General features: G+C 39.4%; 1 long non-coding RNA gene across 8 annotated transcripts in view; it reads right to left on the reverse strand.

Moving 5' to 3' along the window:
* LOC131414101 (uncharacterized) overlaps positions 1-26182 on the reverse strand; it is a 299351-nt gene that overhangs the window by 206646 nt on the left and 66523 nt on the right. For 7 of the 8 annotated variants that reach the window (XR_009222118.1, XR_009222111.1, XR_009222116.1 and 4 more), the window contains exon 2: positions 3897-4227. This is a non-coding gene — a long non-coding RNA (uncharacterized LOC131414101). The remainder of the gene's footprint in view (positions 1-3896; positions 4228-26182) is intronic. The other variant, XR_009222117.1, reaches the window with a different exon arrangement.

Raw genomic sequence — 26182 nt, forward strand, 5'->3', positions numbered from 1 at the left:
CGTCTAATTCAACTAAGTCTTCCCACAGAACAAGGTCTTTCCCAGAGGTTCCTCAAACAATGATGAAAAGAGACTCCAGGAAACCAACACACCAGCCCTCCAGACGTGCCCAGACAAGTGTGAATTTAAGAATATGAGTGAGCACAGATAAGGCCAAAGCCATAATACCAATTACAACTAAAAGTCATGTTTTCCACATGAATTTAAAACTATCCATCAAAAAAAGAAAAGATACACATAGGCCCATGGATGGGCGATGCTTCTGAATGATAATATAAAGTATACAACTGACCAAAGAGCTCTCCTACTGACCTGATAAATGGCTGAAAAGGAATCATGGCAACATGCCTTGCATTTTGGTTGACACAGCGACATAAACCCAACTAATATCAGATGGTGTGACGTCATCCCTGGATGGGAGCCAGAGGTTTCACTAGCAATCTCTGCTGTTATCAGATCTGGAAAGTGTTTCACTTGCTTTCTCTTCTAGCAAAACAAAAAGTAGCAGAGACCAAAAGAGGCAAGAAGGTGGAACCAGAAATTGTCCAGACTCCAATACCCTAAATTACCTGATGACGAATCAATATTCCTTGTTACATGGTTTTAATAGAAGGTAAACTACTGAAAAACGTCTGATCTTCGTCATGCTTTTAATTCTTCCTTTTCTCATATCGGAGAAAGAATATTCCTGCTTCCTGACCAAAGTGTATCCCTTTACTACTAAACCCTATCTGCTTGCTCTATCTTCATACCCTTTTTCATTTGCTCCTCAGTCAGTCCACTTCAATCCATTAACCATGACAGAGCCCAGCACCCTATTATATACCTCCCTCCCAGTATGCCTTAATGGAAAAGCCAAAACTGCACTGATTTTAGGCATTGTCCTGACACTCGCTGGCTGAATGACCTTGGTCAAATTTCTTCACCTCTCTGGGCCTCAGTTGCTGCACCGATAAAATGAAGTTGATCTCTGCAGCCCAGTCACCACCAAAATTCTCACCAAATCATTAGCCCACAGGTTTTCAAATGTGCAGAGACACAAAGCATCATTGGGAGGCCAGACAGCTCTTTTACCATATGTGTGAAAGAGCTCTGTGAAAATACATGTTCTTGAGGGTGGAGGCCGCCTAGGGAAACAATTAAGACAACTGAATATGGGGGAAAAAACACTTCATCTTATCCCCTAAGTGGAACTGAAAAGTGTGAGCGTCCACAGCACAAAGGAGAATAGTTGGCAGGGAACCTAGCGGTGTGAAGTATACCTGAAATCTTCCCTCTCCAGTGGTGCAGAGTATTTTTTTTTTATCTGGTGTAACTGGAAAAGGAGAAATAGGCAGAGAGGATATTTTTAAGGAATACAGTTTATTAGGTACAATAAATTATAGGCAATCAATAAATAATATTTCAATTGAATTCAATGTCTTTCTACTGGTTCTCTTTAGGAAAGATCAGAATGTTCCACTCTGCTCTCTACTCCTCGTTCTGTGAATGTTCCATGTGTCAGTACACAAATTTAGAAGCTCAGAACAGCAGAGGCCATAATTATGACTGCATAGCACTGAAGAATTTAATCAGTTAATGTTCTAGGATCTACCCATCAAACATTGACAGCTCACAATCAATGTAAGAAGTTACTTTGTAAATTGGATTTTTTTCCCCCTTGGATTTGAGATCTAGAAGCCTGCATTGCTTGACTTCCCTGGAAAATTTCCAGATTTGCACTTGAGTTTCAACTTTGTGGATTGAGCTTTGTTTCTTAAAGGCAATAGTGAATGGTTTTGCTACTGGCTATTAAAATCTGCTTTTAAGAATAATTTAGGTATTCTTTGCAAAGAGGCTTCTGTTATTTCCATCATGTTATTTTATTTTCAATTTTTCCTCTTCCTTCTCCATTTTAAATCCCCTATCTCAGGGGTACACCTAAGTGCTCAGGTAATATACATACAAATGCTTCAACAGACAGATGGGTAAGTACCATCTCACGGAGCCCATACTTCTTAGTGAAAAAAGGACCCAAAACAGAATGCAGTAATTCCATCCCCTCAAGTGCTGTAATAATCCCTGCAGGGGGTAGTTCTGAACTAAAACTGCAGCACAATGGATGTATAAATTAAGGCTACCAATAACACTTGACAATACAATGGAGTAAGTATTCTAATATTCCCATTTCTAATACATACATTACATAAAGCCAGAAAAATTACTTTAAAACCAGTAGCAAAGTAAAACTTAAGCCGTTTTTGCCAAGTCAGTGCTATATTCTCATTTTTTTCCCAATATATGATTTCCATGCAACTGAATGTATCCTCCAGGAGTGTGAACCTCCAAATAGACAGACTTTCTTAAGCTTTGTAGGTTAGTCTCTATAAGCACAGGATACCTGAAAGCTTATTAATGACTAACATTTAGGAAATCTTTACTAAAGTGCTAATCACAATTGGATAGTTCTCATTAAATCTAATAAATTACTATTATTAATAATATTAAATTATCCCCATTTTATAGCTAAGGAAATGAAGGCTGAGGGAGGTTAAATAATTTGCCTGAGGTCACATTGCTAGTAAGTGGTAGAAGCAGGATTTGAACCTGGGAACTCTGGCTTCAGAGCCCAAGCACTTAGCTACTCTACAATATCACCCTGTAGTGTTACCAGTAGTAACACTGAGTCTTTAATTTTAAAGGGGCAAAGGATAACTCACCTACTATTTGCCCTAGAAAACATCTTATTATAAGGCCAGACTAACATGGGTCCAATTCAGAGAGATTTGGCTACAGAAATGCCTAGAGGACGTGAACTGGTAGATTACTTTGCCTATGAGACATTCTCCCTGCACAAAGTCCAGAACCAGGGTTACAACAAGGGCCCCTCTGAATTATGGGGATCAGTGAGAGCCCATGGCTGTCTACCCACCAGTCCACCTGCTTTCAGTTATCTGGAGATACTGCGCCTCCTGAACTCTTCACATACCAAGAAATGTCAAGGCTATCAATATTTACATCACATGAACCTGAAGGTCAGTTCAAAAGGGTACCAGTTATTTATGGGAAAGTTTTAGTCCCATAGGGCAGATGGGAGAAAAGGAAGAGCTTGGAACCATTCCCATTTTATCTCCATGATCTCCAATATAAGGAGTCTACTGCCAACCACTAAGACACTCCTAAGTGAAAGGTAAAACTGGTATTTTTAACATAAAAATATCACTTGTGGTATTTAATTTTCATGAATCTAATGTCACCAACAAAACAAGCCAGAAGATCCCATCACATTAAATAATGCCTGAAACTTCTAAATAATAAGCAATTCCAAAGCAATGATATACCTTCATTTTAGGATGATATTTGTTCTAAATGCTGTATCTGGCATTTCTAAAAAACATGAAAATAAAAGCACAGAAGCCTGTATCCAGAGCTAGTGGTGATGACACAAACCATTTGAACATTACCAAATGTCTCATTTGGGTCTTCCTATATTTGCCTGCAATACAAAACAAAAAAATCACTACACAAAGCCAGTTTCCAAGGCCAGTTAAACCCACTTGCTACACACACACATACACACACAGAGTTGGGAAAGAAACTCTTTATCTACCCAATGCCCCATTTCATCACCTCAAAACTGGAATAAAGTACCTATAAACGAAAATGAAAAATTCTAAGAAACATAGGCTAGTAGCTTTTGGTAAGCTCCAGAAGAAAATGTTGCTGAATTTGTCATTATACTCCTAACACTCAATAATACCTTGACCTTATAAAAAGATCCTGGGTTCTATAATTAGGCCACTAAGTTTCTTTGATGTCCCAACAACACAAAAATGTCAAGAAACAAAAAGCATGAGGAAAGAGGTATAAAATTTAACAGAGTACCTACATGATTTAAGCAATATTGACGCACTAACCTTTTTCATGGAAATCTCCTTGAAAAACTAAATCAGAAAAATTGTGAAGCCTCTACTGCTTGCAATAAAGAGGTATGTCCAGGCAGTATCAAAAGTTGTCTTCTCCCAGCTGAAATCTTCTGAGTTTGATCTTCCTGTTTTGACTAGAGGTCTCCTGACGAAGGGCCTGCGGTGTTATAAATTATCCCATTACTCACTTTCCTCGGCTATCCCCGCTGGAGCAGGAAGGAAGTAAATCTTGGAGTCCTGCACTTACATCCCTTAATCATACACACGCATACCCCCCAAGGCAGTAAATCACCGTCTTTCACTGTGTCACCATGATTCACACCTGAAACAGAGCAGAGAAGACAGGTACTCAGAAATGCCATGCCTAAGGAACGGTATCTTCATACATAAAAATACTACTACTTAGGTACACCAGTGTTGTTTCTTCTCAAATAGACACCACACTAGCGAGTATATCATTCTAATTAAGAGTTGTCAACCATATTAAAGGCAAACTTTATAGAGCACAGCTTTCCAAACAGAACATTTCAGGACTCAGTTCCCTTTCTAAGCTCTGTTAAAACCAAACATCTATATCACATTAACCCACTTGGGCATGACTTTAATTAGTGGAATTGGTCCTATTATTAGGCTGACTTCCCTCCCAAACTCGACAGGGCAGAAACAGGACCCATCATATGTTTTAAGATGCTACCTAATTCTATAAAAGATCTCATTTAACTGTATACAGAAGTAGTTAAGAATGAAAACATACCGTCAATCCTAAAGAAAACTATTAGAGGTTACCTCATTTTCTAAGATTACGTATCCATTTATTTACTACAACTTGAACAGAAAGAGGAAAAGACATTTGCAGTAGTCAAAGAGCCTTCCTTTATTTTGACTAAAAAAACGCAAACTGTTTTCAGATTTATGTGAATTTTATAAGTTTGGGTGGGTTTTCCTATGCAATACACAACTGCATTGCTTCCCTTTATTTGCCTTGTCGGGGAAAGGCAGTAACAGAAGCGCATGCTCAATACTTTTAAGCACATTAAAACTTTATTAGCTGATCTCTGTCCCTATGTGTTTGTTACCAGAGGGGAAGGGGGAGGGAGGAGGGTGAAAGGGATAATTTGGTAAATGTGTGTGGTGATGGGTTGTAATTAGTATTTTGGTGGTGAACATGATGTAGTCCATGCAGAAATAGAAGTACAATGATGTACACCTGAAATTTTTACAATGTTATAAACCAATTAAAAATAAATAAATTAAAAAAAAATAAAAAAATAAACATTAAAAAAAAAAAAAAAAAACTTTATTAGCTGAGGAGATAAGGACCAACACCTCCCTCTTGCCAAGCAGAAGCCAACAGGCAACAGAACAAGGCCACATGATAGAAAACATCTCCTGAAGATTTTACTCAACTTTTTTGTTGAGTTTGCACCACTATTATCAGTTGCCCTTCACAACTGCCAGCGTGTTTCATCAAATTTGAAATCAGCTCAGTATCAGTATGATAACAAGTACAATGGTCTCTCAGCTCCTAGATTTGAGATTGATGAGTGAATGCTAATAAGTGCTCTGTCTGCAAGATTTATTTTTTATATTTGACTCTCTGACTTTAATTTTATTTCATTCAAAAGTTTGGAACTAAATCTCACATAGGGGGAAGAAATGTATTATGACACTCCTTCATCAAGAACCAGACCCGGCTGACAGACTGTTTCTTTAAGTGCTTTTCAGCAAAATGGCTGCCTCAAGGATTAGGCTCTGAAATGGCTGAGAATAGGGATTTGTAGGACAAAGAATGACACATATTTTTGACAGCGGTGAATACATACATAGGATAAAGGCATTTTTTAAATAAAAACCATTGTGGTACATTTAAAAAAGAGTAATGTAATTGAAAATAGATTTTGTTTTTTAAAGAATGAACTCAATGCTACCAGACTTTTAAGGTTGTTTTTTATTGATTTTAAAGGGCTTTCTAATAAGATTATATGCCCTACATTGTAAGGCCAAAAGCTCTTTGACTGCATATAAATGAATTGCGGTCTGCTCACTTTCAACAAAGGACTCACTTATCCAGACTCCATTAACATTATATTAAGACAAAAGCATCTCCTTTGAGTTTTTGGTTGTGCTGTAGAAAAACACCAATAATAATGCCTTAGCCTGAACCGTATATGCATACAAAAATACACTTTCCCCAATTAACCAATATTAAAGTACATGAATACAATATATTACTAAACAAAAGGAGTACATCTTTATGAACATTCCACTACAAAACACAAATTCTTGGGGTTACTTCAACATTACTAGTACCGGGAATTACTTTTTGAATGACAGATTTTTTTTTTTTTTTAATCACACTTGTGTTACGTTTTACGTCCAGTTTTAAAACCGTGCAAATGGAAGAAAACCAATCTTTGTAAATATTCCCCTATCATCAGGTTCAGGAGAGGGTTATTTCTAGACTTAAAGAACAATGGAATATAAACCACAGATGCTGGTGCCTGTCAGATATGAAGTGCCCACAGATTAACCCACAGCAAACTATCCCTGCATTGCATTCCAGGGTCACTTAAATACGATTGCAAGGAAGAGTCCTTTTAGCTAAAAATGTAGATGTCAGGCAGCTGCATGTCAGACTTTAAAAATGACCTTTGGAAAATCTCATGGGCTTATGCTATCCTAAAACAGCAAATACTGACATTTTTTTTTAATGTAATACCAGTAAACCACATTCAAGGTCAGAAAAAGTCTACTTGGCCACCTGAATAACTCTGCCATATTTGGTATCCAAAATTAAAAGGGAGAGATTTAAAAGTAGTAGTTAAATGCTAGATTTCGACAGAAAAACTTAAAATTGGGGCAGGGCATAAGCCAAAATAAGGACAACTCATTTAATGGCATTTAGTCAGCTCACTTGTGAAACATACACTGATTCACACACACCATCAAAAAATAGTACTCAAGTTAACCAAGAATGGCTAATGTCAAAATCAGACACGTATACTGAGCTATTACGTATGTTTGAAACCATCACAAAATTGTAAGGCCTGCCTCAAGTAGTCTAAGAGATAACTGAATATCATTAACATAGTAAAATATATGAAGAGACATGTATAGCGAGGAGTGCACTCAGCAAAACGTCACTAAATTATATCCTTAAATCTGGTTTTGCCTTTAAAACGCACCCCCCCCCCCAGACACACGTTCACCCACCGCACTGAACACAACCAGAAAGGAGCTCAGAGCCTGCAACCAAAATGACGGTCCAGGAGTTTGTGGGTTCTATAAATGGTGGTTTGAGATTTGGGTTCTGTTTCTCTATATAAATAAAATATCCATGGAAATGTTCTCCTGACACTATGGAGTCACAGAAAAGAAGAGTCATAGACCAAGTGGTTTATCAATTTCTTTTGATCAAAAGCAGTTAGAGGACCAACTAGGTCTGAAGTCCCTTCTACCTGCCACTTGATTATTTGTAGTGCGATATAAAGCTGGTTCTATTGATTTACCAGGAAATGCTTCCCATATCAAGTTCAGCACTGAAGAATGAGCCATACGTATTCAACTACAATTAGACAGCAACAATCCTCCAAAGCATAAAACCATCTTTCTAACATCAACATTTTAAATGGGAAGTTGGGAAAGGGGTAGGAGGAAAACTGTACAGATACCAAAAGGACTGGTGTCATGGAGGAGCAGAGGAGGAACTGGATTCTTTCCATTACCCTGAGGGTATCACTTAGGTTCAATTAAGCTCCAACTGCAAAACAAGTACAAGTCGAAATGTTTTGTACTCCAGCTACCAATATGAATAGATTTTACAAGCTGAAGAGAACCTCTTCTGAAAACTATCATGGTTTACTGATGAGTACTTTCTATCAATGTCCCCCCAAAAAAATTTAAGCCCACTACTGATGTTGTAAATGACTCAAGAATTACACAGGGAAGCATAAATACGTCTCTAGATCTCTGGTTGGATAACAAGGAGCTCTTGGAGCTGAAAAGTTCACAGAGGCAATTGGTTATCCTAATGCCTTAAGTCTGTCTTACAGCTGACATTTCCCAACCTAGGACAATAACAGATTAGAAGACCAGGAGGGACATTTCTATTCTTAAGGACATAACCAGCAGCTGCTGTCTTCATTTGAAATACTTGGCTCATGCAAACTTGTTTATGCATTTGGCGTATTCATATAATTTGCCAATTTGCTAGGCTTGACACCAAGAAGACGGCTGAACATTTGCTGTTGTCCATTTGTTGACTCACACAAACTCAAGGCCTAAATGCCACATAAAGAGAATCTGACCAGCTGGGAGGAGACCAAGTACCTGATGAAGGAGATCAAACTAAGTCTTGTCCTGATTTTTCTCTGGAAAAAATCAAAAAGGAAATAATATTTTCTAATAATTCGAATAACCCTTTTATTTGTCCTTTCTTCTTATAGAAGCTAGATTTATTCTTAGCATGTTTCAACAAATGGTCACAATCACTACTCAAAAATCAGGCAATTTAAGTAAAATAGCCTTAGGTATTTAGACACAAACGAATGCCAGCTAAATAAACAATTAACCTGAGAACACAAACACACAGCCAATCTCATTCATCCTAGCAAGTCACTGGGCCAAGTCTTTCTTGCCAGTGAGAAGCACAGCTTGAGGGGTTTTATTTACCTTTTCTCACCCCAAGAGACAACGACAAATCATACATATACCAACTCATAAAAAATATCTTTAGAACAAGACCAATTTTCCAGTCTTTTCCAGTTTTAATACTTAATGAAAATCTCTAAAACTGAGTAATAGAAAACTCTGCATTTTAAAAAATATTCTTACTACATTTAATGTATTTAAGTATGGCCAGAACCACAAATTTGGCTCACTAAGTACATACCTACAAGATTTCTGGAGCAGCAAGAGGCCCTACTACTGCCAAACAATCTCTTCCTGGGCTGCTTGTTCGAATATCCAAATTCCCACCATTGCTTAGCGTCTTTAGGTATCAAATCCCCTTAATAAAATACCTAGCTATATGGCAAATATCGAATCATTATGTTATATACCTGAAACTAATATTACATCAATTATATCTCAAAAAATTAATTTTAAAGAAACCTAGCTATTAACTCCTTAGCATAAATTTGTTTCACATAGGGATCTAGTGACGAAGACCCAAAGGGCGTAATCAGTTGAACAGGTAAACAGCAGCAGGAGTGGGGAAGGGAGGAAAAGTTCCATTTAGGGAGAAAAGCTTACAACTAGTGTAGACTGGGCCAACAAAGGCAGTAGGAAGATTGAAGAAATAAGTCCAGGGAAAGCCTATCACAATAGACAGAATTTTAGTCCGTTTTGAAGTGAAAAATGTTGAGACTTGGCTTCCAGTATCAGATGGTATCTCAAGATTTATTTTCTCATAATCTGCACCATTAGTCAGGAAAAAACCAACATACGTTTGCTGAAGAAAAAGAGAGCAAAGTCTTGCCTCCTCGTCTTGCTTGGAATTCTGCCCTCTCTTCCCCTATGCCCAGGCTACTTTGTCTAGAACTACTGACACTGTCTTCTTCCTACTTGCTCTCTTTTCTTCCATTCTTTCATAAAATTCCAGGACTAAGAATTAAAATCCTCTACCTAAGTGAAGGCAGGCAAAATCTTTTTAAATCTCCATTCACCAAAAATGTTTATATCGAGGGAAAGTGTTGCTCTGTTTACTCAGAGAGCACAGAGACATTTCAGCAAGGAAAAAAATCCTGGTCTACTGATTCTGAGTCTAGGCTTCACCCCCCCCAGGACTAGTTGTTTCTCACAATTACTATTCTGAAAAAGTCACTTCTATTTAGGTTTCAGGCCAACATTTCAAAGCCTACCAAAACATTAAAATATTACCTTTTTGAGTGGGATGACATCCAATCAGAACTGGAAGATTAAGTTGCACATGAGTTCAACCAGAGCAGGCCGCGATCTTATGGCATGTCTACAAAGCATTTAACCTTTGATATTAAAATTACAGAATCCTGGGCAGTAGATCAGCAGAATCCTGCCCAATTTCACATGAGAAGCCTAAGTAATGTCCTGAAGTTTACGCTTCTGTGCTCAGTGGTCAAGCAAGCTCTCCTGAAGAGGAGTCCCCAGTGCTCACACGAAGCAATTTCCCTTCAGCACAGAGCGCTCCGTTTTCCCCAGAGAACAGGACAAAAACTCTGATGAGGCTGAGTGAGTTCTGGCACACTTGGAGCAGCAATGCCCAACAGCCTTTACGTAATTCAGCAGACTGTCACTTCTTTACACATCTAATGCTACATCTAAAGGAAACAAGGTCTGGGTAAAACACAAGTTCACAAGACCTGGGACGCGACATAGGGTAGAAGACAACCAGGGAAGGGGACCTGAAGGTGTGGCAGGAAACTCTCAGCAACTAGGGTGGAAGAAGGAGAGTATGGGGGGCGTTCTCATCAAATTTAAATGGGGCAGGAAAGTGGGGAGACAGCAGGTCATAAAGTCAGCATCTAGTTAGGGGAAGAAACAGCCATTATGGCCATTAAATAGGCCATAGAAAACGTTGATTTTTACTTTTTTTCTACTCTTCCCCCCTTTCTTCTTCCTTTTTACCCCAAGACAACTGGCCCAATCTACTTTGCTCACAGTTCCCCATTAGCTTATTCAACATCAAGCCACTTAAGAAAAATCTAAGATAATAGACTCACAAAATCTCGACAAAGTTGAAGAGTAAATTTTGACATGACCATCGTCCCTGGGATTGCCATACTCCCTGGTAGATGAGCTACGTTCAGGCCTAAAGCAACTCCTAGAACATCAACTCTATCTCGCTAATAGGACTCTCTACCTTTGATCAGACAAAGAACTCCCTTCTCTGGATATTGTCAGGGTATATATTCTTATAGTCTTTTTTCCCCTACCGGTTTAAAACAGCCACATTTTTATAAGTTCTGTGAAGACAACCACAAGACACAGCCTCAATTTTTTCTCTTCTTCTTATGTCATTTCCTAGGGGGAAAAGGAATAAGACTTAAATAGGACAGAGGCTGGAGACCACCAGGAAGTAACTAGGCATACCCTACTCCCAGCTGGTGGAGGGACACAAGTTTTGCAGTTAACTCTACATCAGGACTTCTGTAATGTCCTCTTCACCTATCTAGAAGGCACCTTTTTATCACTGCTCTTCACAACACAAGAAAAAATAAATTAGTAAAGAAAAATGTTTTTACAGCCCAACACGATGGAAGACACAGCTGAGTATCTCTAGGAACCGAAGTTTAAAAAAGGAAGTGAAGACAGGCCCTTCCCTTCTCTACTAGAAAATAATACAACAAGCCCACCACTCTTGGGAGTTGTACTTCTTAAATTCTAAAGGAAAAATGCTTTTCCATCTGAGTTCTGCTTCCTTCCATCAGTGGTCTTCTGGATTTCTCATGCCAGCCACCCCACCTCCCTTGCATGATTCATTCTTGCACCTGGCCTTGGACCAGGTTTGACTCACACACGGAGCAGAAAAAAAAGAGTGAACATCACTTGTTTAAAAATGAGAAATAGATATCTGTACCCCCATGATCATAGCAGCCTTATTCACAATAACGAAAAGGTGGAAGCATCCCAAATATCCATCAACAGATGAATGTGTAAATATAATCTGGTATATCCATACAATAGAATATTATTCAGCCCTCAAAACTGAAGGAAATTCTGACACATGCAACAACACGGATGAACTTTGAAGACATTATGCTAAGTGAAATAAGCCAGTTACAAAAAGCTAACTACTGCATGATTCCACCCATATGAGGTATCTGGAGCACTCAAACTCTGAGAAACAAAGTAGAATGGTGGCTGCCAGGTGGTTCCCAGAGGGGGATATAGGGAGTTATTGTTTAATAGGTCCAGAGTTTCAGTGTTGCAAGATGAAAAAGTTCTGGAGATTGGTTGCACAACGACATGAATATACTTAATAGTACTGCACTGTACACTTAGAAATAAAGTGGTAAATTTTATGTTTTTTACTACAATTGAAAATAAATAAAAAAGAACGAGAAATATATTTAGCCTATAAGCTAGAAGTAACTGTTCTCTCTTCTAAATTACCATTGCATTTTCACTGTCTCTTAAGTTATTGATCTGACAGGAATCTACTTAGCGTAATTGTGTTAACTCTTTTGATTCTTTGAAGTAGTAGCTACTAGTATCAGCCTTTGTTTTACAGACAAGGAAATTGAGGCCCAGAGTAATTAAATAACTGGTCCAAGGTCACACAATCACAAACTGATAGCATTGATGGTGTCTGATTCATGTCACCTCCTTTACCTCTCTCACATACACACATACCCTTCTCTTTCGAAACAATCTTATAAGAAGCCACCTCTATTTCCTAACTTTCCTCATCAACCCTCCCACTAAACAGCTCTCCCAGAGGTCACCCATTACCTCCACATCACTGCTATTGAGTTTTGTGGGCTTATCTTACTTGGATTCTCAGTGGCCAGTGATACTGCTGACCCACCCTTTCCTTCTGGAAATTCTCTTCCCTCAGTTTTCTGGACACGATTTTCTCCTGCTAATCTCTCCTGCTACTTAACTGACTACTCCTTCCTTATCATGTTCTTAAGAAATAGATTTTCTTCCCCAATTTCCACCAAAACAATGGCTAATCGATGACTAAATGAATAGTTAAGTAAGATTTAAATTAATTTAACACATCCACAGGGTTCTTTTGAGACTTGTAATAGGTTCTAGACCCTTCAGGACACAGGGCCTCTAGAGTTGTCACTGGAAGACCAGGATTCTATTCTACTTACCTTCCACCTCTTCATGACTAGCACAACATTGAGCAGTAGTAAACCTTAGCAAAGACTTGTTAAATTTAATCTTTATATAACATTATTCTTATACTAATCTTAATAACTAAATCCTAAATCTTCACATTCAAAACCGCTTTCCCTAGCATACCCTGCCAGTTTTTATTGAGAAAAGTTCCCAAACTATTCACCTGTTCCCTTCATTCCAACGCCTGTTAAGTGTCCAACATGGGCTCCAGACAACAGCTAAAGGATTAGAAGAATATCTCCGTTGTGCTTACCGTGTGGTTCTCAGAACCCTGCCATGTCTCACTATCTTAGAGAGACCCCAAGCTATTTTGTAGGAATTTCCACAGGATACTGCCACTTCCCAATTGTTGTGTCTCAACTGGCATTTCTGCCCTCAGAGGGTCTCACCCCAATATAAAAGCATTACATGAGATTAGAACAAAGAATTTTCCTGCATTCAATTAATGGAGTTAATTCTAATTCAATTAATTGAGTTAAAGACTTGAAACCCTAATAAGAGGAAATTAGAGGAAGCTCAAAAGGTGTGTGCATGTTCAAGTCAGCTACATGTTGGCAAATAAAGAGTAAACTAGGTTAGCTATCGATTAAATTCCCCATAATATCCCACTGACTAGAAAGTTACACAACGGCACAATTTTGTTCTTTGTTTCCTTCCCTTAAAGTCTTTGCTTTACCCACTGGCCTTTATAAATATTTTCCATTTTATCCTTTTTTGAAGAGTACATTCTGAAGTCTACTTCTGATCTCTGACCTCACAGATGTTCTCCTATTAGTTCTATGCTCAGTATAATGGAATGTTAATAGGCTGTTATGATTGACCCTACAAAAATCAATGGTGGAGATCCTATGGGGTAAATAAGCTATTTTCATGGGTATGGCTATCCACACAGCGTTAGGTACCATTTGAAAAGTGAATGTCTCAAGCAACAAAAATCTACCCTAGGGAATTCAAAGCTTTCTTCAACTGATTTTTTGTTTGTTTTAGATATTGAGACTCATTTCCCACTTCATTCCATACATCCAAAAAAAGAGTGAGGTAGCAGCAGCTTATTAGCCTATAACATGGACAACTTCCAAAATATGACACAATACTGAGAAGATAAAAATTCAGAGAATGACAATCACTGAGTTATGAATTTGGGGAGGCAGTTGGCTGGTACAAGAGAGGGATTAATTTTTTTTAAGTCTAGGATAAAAAAACAACACATAACCATAACCAACTGGTAGATCAAAATAGGACATTCAAAATGAAAATAGTGGAATTCCAAAATTAATTTTTGATAAAATTTTTTTCAACAAAGAAAAGTGATGGTACAGGAGGTTGACCCAAGAAATTATCATTTTTAAGATTAAACAGATTTTTTTAAAAAGATCACATTGCTTTAAAAGAAGGAGAAAAAGAAAGCCTTTCTAGGCTTCTGCGAGTTATAGAAAACACATTTTCTTTTTTACTGAGGTTGTCTTGAATTATGTGTGTATTCAAAGTGAAGCTTTTTCAATTTTTTTTGTTTGTTTTTTATAGAACACATGTGTAAAATTATCATTACCAAGCTAGAAGGCTATACTCTCAGGGAGACAATTGTCTCCGAAGCTCAAGTATCTCAAAGGGACAAACTCCACCCAGAGAAGCTGAGGCATGCTAAGGGGTGAATGGGGATGGGTGGGAGCAGGCCTTCAAGCAGTCCTGGGGGAAATAGTATTTTATCACAGTCTTACTTTAGAATTGCCCCCTGCATAGTAATAAAACATCAGATGGCTTTTATTCAGTTTTATTACCGTTTTCAAATTTTCTACAGACCATGAACACTCCTATTGCCTATACCGGGAGCTAAGCAAGCCCACTGGCCCCCACTCTTGAAGAAGAGCACATTATATGGAAACTAATTAATCACCACTACCTCCATGAAGTCTTCCTAACCACTGGCCTCCCCCAACACTTCTATTGGAGCACTTGTTACAAACTGTCATTTCCTGTTTATTTTTCTTTCTCCCTGCTAGATGATGAGGTCCTTAAGGTCACTGACTCTAGATTTACTTTCCCAGTATTTCCCAATTCTTGCCGAATGCCTAAAATACAACAGGCCCAAAACAGAGTTAATAATTTAAGAAAAATCCATTGAGCATTTGTTATTGACCAGACCCTACTCTGGGTGCTGGGATTACAGCAGTGAACAACTGCCAGCCTTCATTGAGCTTACATTCAAGTGATGTCTGAATGGATAAATGGATGAACATTAAAGAGCCAACAACATTTCTTCTTGATAGCTTGGAAATTTACTCAGGGAAACAAAAAAGAAAACATGTATATAGTCTGCTTTTACATAATTCTTTCGAATTGTGAAAGTCCAAACCTGATTGCAAAGGAAATTTAGAAGCCTAGAATTATGAGATGCCCCATTAATTTTCCTCTATCAAAGATCAATCTCAAAGGCATGAGATGAGGTCCTTACATTTCCATCATACTGCTAAGCACACAGACTATACCATAGCCCTTAGATGCATCACAATTATCATTGCAAACTGAAAACCGTGCTGGGGAGGGGTGTTTCATGAAGACCAATCTTCCACCACCATCCAATACTCATAACTAATTCATGTAGAATATTTATAATTTTCAAAATCCGGCCCCATGGCTTAGCGGTTAAGTGAGCGCGCTCTGCTACTGGTGGCCCAGGTTCGGATCCCGGGCGCGCACCGACACACCGCTTCTGTGGCCATGCTGAGGCCGCGTCCCACATACAGCAACTAGAAGGATGTGCAACTATGACATGCAACTATCTACTGGGGCTTTGGGGAGACAAAAAAAAAAAAGGAGGAGGATTGGCAGTAGATGTTAGCTCAGAGCCGGTCTTCCTCAGCAAAAAGAGGAGGATTAGCATGGATGTTAGCTCAGGGCTGATCTTCCTCACACACACACAAAAAAATCCTTCTATTTTACATATATTTTCTCATCTGAACCCTCAAATAACATATGAAGTGAATAGGTCAGAGTTTCTTACTATCTTTTCTCTACAGACGTATAAGTGGATGCACAAAGAGTTTATGTTACTTGCCTAATCTCATGCAGCTGGTAAGTTGCAAAGTGAAACTTAAAGCCACAACTATGAACTCCAACACCAATAGTTATGCTCTAACTACATTATACCATCTACAAAAAAAGATACAGGTTGAAAATGGAATTGGAAATATACAGAAGTCCCAAACGCAACATGCTTCTCTCTTCCCGACACTGCCCTATTCTCTCTCTCTCTCACACACACACACACACACACACATACAAATACCCCACAATCTAAAGACTCATAGGCAAACCCACCAGTTACTAGTGATGAAGAGTACTCTTTCTGCAATTGTCAGATATTAGAACTTCCAGACAATTTACCCATAAGTAGTCTGGATAAGTACCTCACACATTTCCGGATTACTGAAGATGATCACTTCTTCTTACTAAGTATCTGGGCAAAGATAGTAAACCCCATCTGTAAGCTCCTAGAGGACCAGGATTGTGTCACATTCCCCAAGCATCCCCAGCCCTCAGCATACCTCGTGACAAATAGCAGAGCACTCAGCAAAGAGTCAATGAATGAATGAATGATGATACCACTACACTGGCAACTGTGAAAACTGGCTTACGAGCTCTGGTTCAATTTTTCTGCTTTTTCTTCCCCATCTCCTATTAATTAGGTTTTCAGCCATTTAAAGGCAGAGATGCTCTGTCTTCCCATATAAATCATGTACAGAACCCCAGATGGTGTCACGCTCATGTGGCATGTGTGTTGCATCAATATTTGCTCATTGATTTGTTGCTCAAATACCACTACTGAGTCATGTTTGTCTGGCAAATCATACGATTTTAATAATTAGTGTCTGAGGTGGGAAAGTGCCTTTTTATAAAAAATTAGGGGTGAATGCAAAATATCAAAAGTGATATTGGTCTACTTGGAAGTATGCTGAATGTAAATACATTCCCCTAGCAAAAAAAAAAAAATGAAAACTGTAGATAAAATCTCTGAGAGGAAGACCATCTTGATTGTTTTTTACATACACACACATAATAAAGGAAGCATTCCAAGCAATAAAAGTACCTTCAACACCTCTGGGAGCCTGAGGATTCACTCTATGTTTACTTGTAATGCAGAAACATCAACTATTGCTCTAGGAAATGAAAAAGATTCTTTCTCATGTCTACCATCACTAAACGTTATAAAGATTCTTTGACCAAAAGTACATGCACTAAACATGTTATTAGTTAGACTCCTAGGTTGACTGAGATGTTTTGATAAACTGAGTTTCTGAAGAACCAGAAAACTATTTATGGCCTTCTGATTGGGGGGGGAGGGAGAGTCAGAGTGAGCAGGGACAGTACAGATTATCCAATGACATCTGCCACCCAGTAAAACGAAGCCTTTCTGTAGTTATCACTGAAATCTTTAGGAAATGCATTAATTAGTTCATGTTTCCGTGTAATGAACATAATTTAAACTTTCTTTGATGATAAAGAATTTTCAAGTAGTGCAAGATCAAGTTTTTGAATCAGAATTTTGAATGTACTGATCTGTAAATGATGTTGTCATAGAATACAGGGCCAAAGGTACACAGATCCCAGGATATGCCTGGGAAAGGACAGTTAAATTTAAATCCTTGATATGTTTTACTCTCACATCTGTTTCTCCTAAGAGAGAAACGCTCAAAGAGAGCACATGTTGATTAAAGAGATTTTTGAGTTCTGGTTATCTTGGTTTTAATTTTATCTTCATTGAGAAAAATAATTCGAACCACTACGAGCTCAAGCAGTCAGATCACAGCCAAAGGCAATGATGTTGTTAACGCTTAATTGAAAACTCTTCTGAATTATTAATGTTAACAGCATAATTTCTGCCTTCAGATAAATAGGTCTTTATTTCATTTGAAGCTTGTCCGATGTAACATTATATTGCAATGACAAACTGGTATGCCCTTAAAAGGTTCAATAGGTTTCTATTATTTTATACAATACATGTAGTCTTGAAAACTGGGGTATGTGGAAAATCTTTTTTGTAAACCTCATTACATGTAAAACGTTCTAGGTGAATTCACCTAGATAAAAAGAGTTCCACGATAATCAGACCATAATGTCAACTACCACCTAATTGATATTTCATTTGCACATCTAAATTTTTGAATGCTTACTCCTCCCAAAGGAAAGCACAACTTCATAAGATATCTTCTCCTAGAACAACTTTCAAAACACTCGAAGATACATAAGTGAAAAGCACACAGAAAGTAAGCAGTCTCTACCCCCACAGGAACTTACTTACGTTCCCACGAGAGAGACGGGCAAAAACCAACTAAATGTACATAATGTCACAGGCATATACGTTCATGAAGAAAAGCAGAGTGAGGGGCTAGAGAGAGTTTGGGGGCAGGGTATACTACAGTAAATCAGGTAGTCAGGAAGGCCTCTATAATAATGTGACATATGAACAGACTGAAAGGAAATAAGGGGCCAGAGTGCAGAAGCCCTGAAACAGAACAATGTTTGCTTGGACATGTCCAAGGAATATTTGCAAGAAGGACAATATGGCTACAGTAAAGTGAGCAAAGAAGACAATAGTAGTACTTGAGGTCACAGAGGTAGTGAGAATAAGAAATCAGGCCACACAGAGTCTTGCCGATACCATCCAGATACCCGCTCAGGACCAAGGCATTTACGCCTCCAGCTGCTGGAAATGTTGCTTTCTGCTGGCTCACAGCTGTGTACTTCTCCAGGCATTGCATGAGAAAGGAAACTGCCTTACCAGAGTCGATACCCCAGGGACTGGTCAATGAAGGGTAATAGGGATATGTCTGAAGGGTCATCCCAGCTTCAGAGATCACTGTAAGATCAGCTGAGCCTCCTCTTTCAACTGTACCACAGCTCAACCCCTCACTCGACCCAACCCTGCTTCCCTCAGCCCTCAGAGGGGTCGTTCCCTAGAGCACCCTTCAACAAACCTCCTGCAAGCAAATTTCAGACTGAGTCCACATCCTGGGGAAACCAACATAAAACTCTGGGGTTTTGTTTTGTTTTTTTACTTTCAGTGAAGTGTCTTCAGAGGTTGAAGCAGAAGGTAGCATAATCTGACGTATGTTTTAGAAAGGTCAGCCTAGCTGCTCCGTAGAAAACAGACTCACAAGGGAGTGAGCGGGCCACATAGTAAGGGTGGTAGCAGTAGAGACAGTAAGAGAGGAATCAGAAGCTGAATACACCACAAAGACATGACTGACAGGCTTTACGGTGGACTCGATACGAAAAATTCTGAGTCATGAGACTGCGGCAGCTCCAATCCTCCTAAATTCAAGTCTCTAGACATAAAGGTCCTATACATACAGTAATTCCTACAGTCCCGAGTTTTCAAAATCACTACTGCCAGGCATGAACATACACATCAACTTTTATAAAGGAGAAGTAAAACATGAACCTAGATGTAGTTTAAAAGTTGAAGAAATATTTAAGAAATATGTTAATAATACAAACTCGCAGTTGGTATCCCCACCTAACTGTTCCTTTGTTCCCTTTTCCAGCTGTTGATATTTACCCAACTATTTCAGCTAGAGAGATGAGAGCCACCCCTCAGCTGCTACAACCCCACATACACACCACACCAAAACCACCACATCACAACCATCACCAAGTCCTGCCAATTTCACCGCCAAATGTTTCTCATATCCATCTCCCCCTGACTATCCTCAATGTCCCTGCCTTAATTTAGGTCTTCATCCTGTTTTGCAATAACCACCCAACTGGATTCCCTACTGCAAGTCTCTTCCCATTCCCCAATTCCATCTATCCTCCACACCGATGGAGTAATATATCATACCCACATCACCAATTATATATGACCCCTAAGTTCAAGACCTGACCTCAGCTTTGCTCTTGAGCCTTGCATCCCACCACACTACCCTTCCCCCTTAGAATCTGCCAATACTGAACAACTGTACTTATCTGCCTGTCCCATGCTGTCCCATGATGTTTAAAGCTCTGATCACCCCTCTACTAGAAAACATGCCACTCTCCCTAGATAAGATTAACTCCACCTCATTCTTTAACCTCCAGTGACAGTCTTTTCCCAAAAGTGCCTCGATTCCAGCCCCCACCAAGAATGGATTAGTTATACACTTCCACAGCCCTAACCACAATGTACCGAAACCATCTACGTATGTCCGCACCTACCACCACTAGACTCAGCTCCTTGAAGACACAGACCATTTTTTATTCATCTTTGAGTTCCAGAAGGTAACACAGTGCCTAGTAAATGATAGGCAGGGGGGAAAAAAAAAGCTGAACTTAACTTTTATCATTGCCTGATATTTATAGAAAAGGAGGCCATGGACGAATATTTTAAAAAGAAAAACACTAACTGGGGCAAAAAGAGAAAACAAATTTATGAACAACAGAATGGAGTTTTAAAACAAGAACCAAAACTTCAAGAAATGCCAGAAGTATTTCCAACTGCAAATATTTAGGATATCCTAGTCTCAACATACTGTGTCCCCTTCTAAAGGATACTGCAAATTAACAGAGAGCCAAAATGCATTATTAGCTAGTGCTTATGGCTATTTTCTCCCAGAAAGCAACAGCAGCAAACCCCAGCTATGGAGGAAAACGAAAGTCTCTTGGATCTGCATTCTGCAACCATATATAGTGGAGGAATACATAGGGAAAAGTACCGAGTTCTTTTTGGGATTCATTTCCCTAAAGTTTTTGGGTATGTTTTCTTCCTATGTCATTCTCAGAATTAGAATACTTAGAATTGGTGGCAAATGTAGGTGTAAGAAGGGAGTTCTCTTCAAAATAAAAGTATTAATCCAAAGGAAGTTCCAATGTTAACGAGCCCTCATCACTAGTTGCAAGCTTTGCCATGAAATTTCTATCGATTTGAGTCAGTTACCTATTACTTATGCCAAAAGTACTAAGAGAGAAAAAGGGAGGGGGAGGGAGGGAGAGAAAAACAGAAAAACACAGGCTTTGGTCAAGTCCACGTGTGCCAGTCTAGCCATGCAGTCATGTGGTTTCTGCTGGGCTCTTCCAGAAGGGCATGTCCTCACAAACCTTCTACGAGCTCAGGCAGGAGGAGGAGAGAGGCAGGAGCTGTGTGCAAGAGCAGGGCCAAGAGTATTACCGTGGAGTCAGCAGACACAGCACGGAGCACAGACACAGCAAAGATTCCACAGGAAAAAACCACCAAGGGCAAAAGTGGCCCAACTTCTGGGAGACCCGGTAGTTAGAGGAAAGCCTTTTTTAAACTCAGTGGAAAAGGCACATGTACAGCAGGCACCAGTGTAATTACCAGAGCCACCAGGCCTGTCTGCCAAGCTGGGTAGATGTGGCCTCTTGACCAGGTTTTATTCTTGGCTTCTGCTGCCCTCTTGTCCCTCTGTTCTTCCTGCTCCTGCTACTAAATAAACCAGCAGATGCTTGTTTCATGTACTATAAACTCTCGACTATCTGTCTTCCAGTTTGTCTTGGCATCTACTTCAAATGGTAGAGCATCTGTGAAATGGACCAAAGCACTCCAAAATTCTATTTCAGGGTTACTTTCAAGAATTTATGTCTACACATCTAAAGACTCTATGAATTTTCCTATCAAATACACAAGCATGATCCTGACACAATTATGCAATAATTTTTGTCATTTGTCTTCTCTAGGCAAATACACGTCATTGTTCAAATACCAGAGTAGGAGGGGAATCGTAGTTGGCTTTTAGTTCTCTACTGAATTTCATTCACCTGCGTTTCTCTTAGCTCTCTATACAATCTTATTCACGACTGTGGCTTCATTAGCAGCTATGTGTCAACAACTCCCAAATTCCTCTCGCTACACCAGACTTCTCTGCTCAAATCCTAACCCAGACATCCAAGGACCTAATGGACATTTCAAGAACAAACTGCTCAAAATTGAACTCCTCATGGTTCCTCTTGCCAATACATTTCATCATCCACCCGTTTCTCCCACCTCACACTTGGGAGTCATCCCTGACTTCTCTCTTCTTCCGCTTCACATCTAGTCAATAAAGCTATCCTGCCTAAGCTACGCTCTATTAACCAAGAAGAGATACACTTCTGTCAGATTGAAGTACGCTTTCTGAGCATCTCTCTCTTCTGGACCCCAGCAAGTGATGCTGTATTTCGGTGTGTGTCTACTGTATGAGTTTAGCAAATGCCCTTTTCATTCTTTCAGATCTCCCTCTAGGCCGTGCCCCTATATCTCAATTTCAAAAGCACTAGCGTGCATTGAACAGGATCTGTTTCCTCGTATCTTCAGGGAAAAAAAAAAAAAATTCCCTTTATGAAGCCACTGTAAACTTTTCTGAAGTGAGAGCTTAAAAAGGGAGCTCACATTTCGCAAAGCAGCATCTCCAAGGAAAGTTTTTCAGTAATGAAATAACATATTTCATAAAACAACCCAAAAGGACTCCAATAAGTCAGTTAAACAGCACAAGTTGCAAAACCAGAACTAACCTGGATGGAGGATTAAAGAACAAAGTCGTGGCAGAAAGAATACAAAATAAAGTTAGCAATGGTGAAAGTCCACTGACTGGACAAGTGACCCTCTGGTGACCCTCTGCAATACAGACACCCATATATCTTTTGTTCAACATCAGTATTTTTTCAGCCTGTCCTCAACCCATTGAAATAGAGCTCAGATGAAGGTATTTTAGGAGGATACATTTCCTTAACACTGGACATTCAATGCAACTCCAAGAATTTTCAAAGAATAAAATGTCTAATTTGGAAGAGGAGGCTTACAGTTTCAGCTCAACTTTGTTGAGAGACTAATTTCAGTCAACGCTAAATGTTGGCGAGGTCCTTTTCTTTCCTATCTTTGGGGAGCAGAGTCACCACTTCTAGGACTGACCCCACACAAGGAATGTTGATAATAAACTCGCAGGGTACCACTTGACAACCCAGAAACTGCTGGCAGCTGGAAGGACAGGGGGTCATATATGCTGCTTTCTATAACAAAACTCTTTTTACCCTGGGTTAAGTTGATTACTCCAACTCTCAAGACTCCTCCCTCCCCCCATTCTAGCCTACTTGCATTTTCCTTAGGCTGACTGACTCTAGGAAAACAAGTATTGCATTATGCTTGACTCCTTGGAATGAGATCAGTTCTAGTTTCAAATTCCCTTTCAGAACAACCCCAAGGACACAGACCCTTTTAAAAATCCCAGCTGCTCAACGGCACAGGAAGGCCCAAGCCATGACAAGAAAGCATTACTTAACAAGAAAGCATTACTTAAGTCATAACCAGCAAACGCATCCTACACCCGCACTGGCATCCTCACAGCTCTATTCCTACACGCTGGGCAGGAATGTGTCTGTAAATAAGCCCGTCTCCACTCCTCCTCCGAAGGCTTCAAGGCCAAGGCGAGGCTGCAGGGCTGCGTTCAACAGTGATTTTCTCCAACTGGCACCATCTGTGCATGCCCTGCCAGACGTGCTGACAGAGCAGGCTGCGTAGACCATTACTAATCTACCAGGGTCAGTGGGGTCAGGCCTGCAACATGATGCCTATAGATTTCAAAGGCTGGCCTTCCCTCCATGCCAGCTAATCAATCTATGTTGAAAAGCAAGCACGTTTTTATTCCCCTTTCTTTTAAATTTCAAAGAAAAATCTCATTTTTAAAGCTCTTAGTGTGAGGATTGCTTGCACGTAATCAGTGTCCTGATACCAGGGAAGTTGTATGAGATCTTCAAGGCCTGAGGCTTATCCGTTGATCCTTTGCCAGAACTGGGTAACAAGGCCAGGAAAACTTTCCTCAGACAATGAAAGCCTTCAAAGCAATGACAATGGGGAAGGACAACATGGATCAAGATTCAAGCTCCGCTGCAATGTCTCTCTAAGCTGAATCTGCAAAAGAATAGTAAGTGCCAGCAGCTATCCTACCAGGATCATATTGTGTGAGCCTGGGCAGTGTAACTTGGGCTGGTGAATAAAAACTCTGCATGGCTCACCATCTACTTCAGGATTCGCCCTTGAGTGCTGCCACCCACTTTCAGCTGCCTATCAAGTATTTACTAAATGCCTATTGAGTGCCGAGACCTATATATTCCCTTGCACTTCTTTAGTTTCTTTCACTGAGGAATGGGGATAACTGAGTCTAGTACTCAACCATCTACCGGCTAGATGAGACCAAGAGCCCCATGAAGGCAGGAGGATGCCAATCCTGTTCAAAGTGCCACTGGGTAGCACAGACTTATTTCAAGCTTGCTGCAGTTAACTAAATAAAAAAATCTTCTAAATAATTTCGTAAATACAATTTTTTGTGTGTCAAGACCAACTACTGTAATGATTTCTTTGCACATGGTATGTTATTCTAGATCTTCAAGTCAACCGATGACTCAATCTGATAGTCAAAAAACTAACAGCCACAAAACTAAGACATCACTACAAACTCCAAAGAAACTAGAGCTTTTGCTTACAATAATTAAAGGTTTAAAGAATTTTCAAGATAAGTGACTTCATCTTCTTACTCTTGCTTAGATATCAGTTTCTCCACTTAGAGTTTAAATTGGGCTCAAGAGGTGATAGTAAGGAAGAATTTGTGGGCTAAAATATAAAGGACAATTCCTCTAACTCAGATCATTTTCCTTGTAAAACTATGGGCTTGTTAAGAAGCAAGCTAGGGAGGCTCACAGATCTGACATGGCCACTTAGGCATAATCTGAAGGGCAGGTTTGCATAAGTTTGCATGAATTTCTTCTTCCAGTTTTTCCAAGCTTCAGGCAACTACAGATAACTCCAAGGTAACCCGGCTCTGGACAGATCTACTCTTCCCAACTCCTTCCCCTCACAAGGGCGGTTCTGTATTGTCTAAAAATAAGTCACATAATCACTTAGATCTCCTTTAACTATTCTATACCCAAGAAACACTACTGTCTTTTGTCTGTGTGTGTGTGTGTGTGTGTGTGTGTGTGTGTGTGTGAGGAAGATTAGCCTGAGCTAACACCTGTTACCAATCCTTGTGTTTTTGGCTGAGAAAGATTGGCCCTGGGCTAACATCCGTGCCCATCTTCCTCTACTTTATAGGGGACGCCACCACAGCGTGGCCCGACAAGCGGTGCATCGTTGTGCACCCAGGATCCGAACCTGCGAATGCCGGGCCGCCAAAGCTGAGGGCGCGCACTTAACCACTGCGCCACTGGGCCGGCCCAAAACACTACTGTCTTACTGTCTTTTCTCAGCCTTTAGATTTCTTAGCTGGATATTATAAAACAAACCAAACACAGAAAACAAATGGAAACATTTAAAATAAGATCATATTTCCCATCTAGTATGCTTTTACTAACCCATCCTGGGACCTCAGAAGCGCTGAAGATTTCATTTTATTTAATTTATAAATAATTCACATTCCACAATAGTTTGTTCTGGTCTTTCAGAAATAGTAAGATTTTACTATTTTACAGTAAAATCTTCTTCTTTTCACAGTAAAAGCCTAACTTCACACATTAGGCTTTTAACATAAAGCTTTATGATGTCTTTCCCCCACCTCCAGGCCCTGTTCCGTTTTAGTGGCTTGAGTTGTTCTAGATACCAGCATAGCCTTTTTTAAACAAACATTCAACTGCCCAACATTCAACTTCATTTCTCTGTCTGATTCTACTGGAACGAGAGATAAGAATCTAGACAGAGGCTTTCGTAGCGTTTTACCTGCAACTTGTCTAAACCACCAACCGACAAACACAAGCTCTGCCTCTAAACACCCAAGGTACCCAATACATAGAAATACTTGCACAGATCTGTGTCTCTAACCTCAGTTTCAGTATAGAAGCAGCTCATGGAATGATCAGAATGCAGGATGCCTAGATAGTATAATGATAAATCCTTGAGAAGCCTAAAAATACCAAGTCAAGCAATAAGATGGCAAAGTAATGGCAAAATTATGGCCATAGAACTCATAGAAGATGACCTAAACAACCACTTCTAAGTGGAGATGGTGACAAATCCATATGTCTTAAACAGCCCAATCACCTCCAAAGATAGCCAGAATAGATATGGCCAGACTCTCTCCCACGTTAAGCAACTCATGATCCTAACAAGACACCTACAATATCTTGAACTTTGCCTCTTTCTTTGATTTCTAAGAATTTAATCATACTTCACTAGCCTATTACTGAAAGGTAGGCTTTATGTTTTTATTTTCTTTTAATTCTCTCATCAACTCTCTATTACCAAGTGTGAATATTAAAGCATCAACTTTAACACTTATTCTGCATTTACAGAGTTAAAAAAAAATACATTAATTACACTTGTAACGGAAAAAAAAAAAAAAAAAACCTCATTTCTGAAGATATCACAGGACAAAAGGCACAAAGTTCATTTTATTCTCTGCTTTCCCTGACCAATTCGATTTTATCTGGTTTATAAGATTCCAAAGGAAGATTCCTGCAGGGTCCTCAGAAACCCAATCCAACAAGAAGCC

The sequence above is a fragment of the Diceros bicornis genome, chromosome 14, assembly GCF_020826845.1.
Source record: "Diceros bicornis minor isolate mBicDic1 chromosome 14, mDicBic1.mat.cur, whole genome shotgun sequence".
NCBI lineage: Eukaryota > Metazoa > Chordata > Mammalia > Perissodactyla > Rhinocerotidae > Diceros > Diceros bicornis.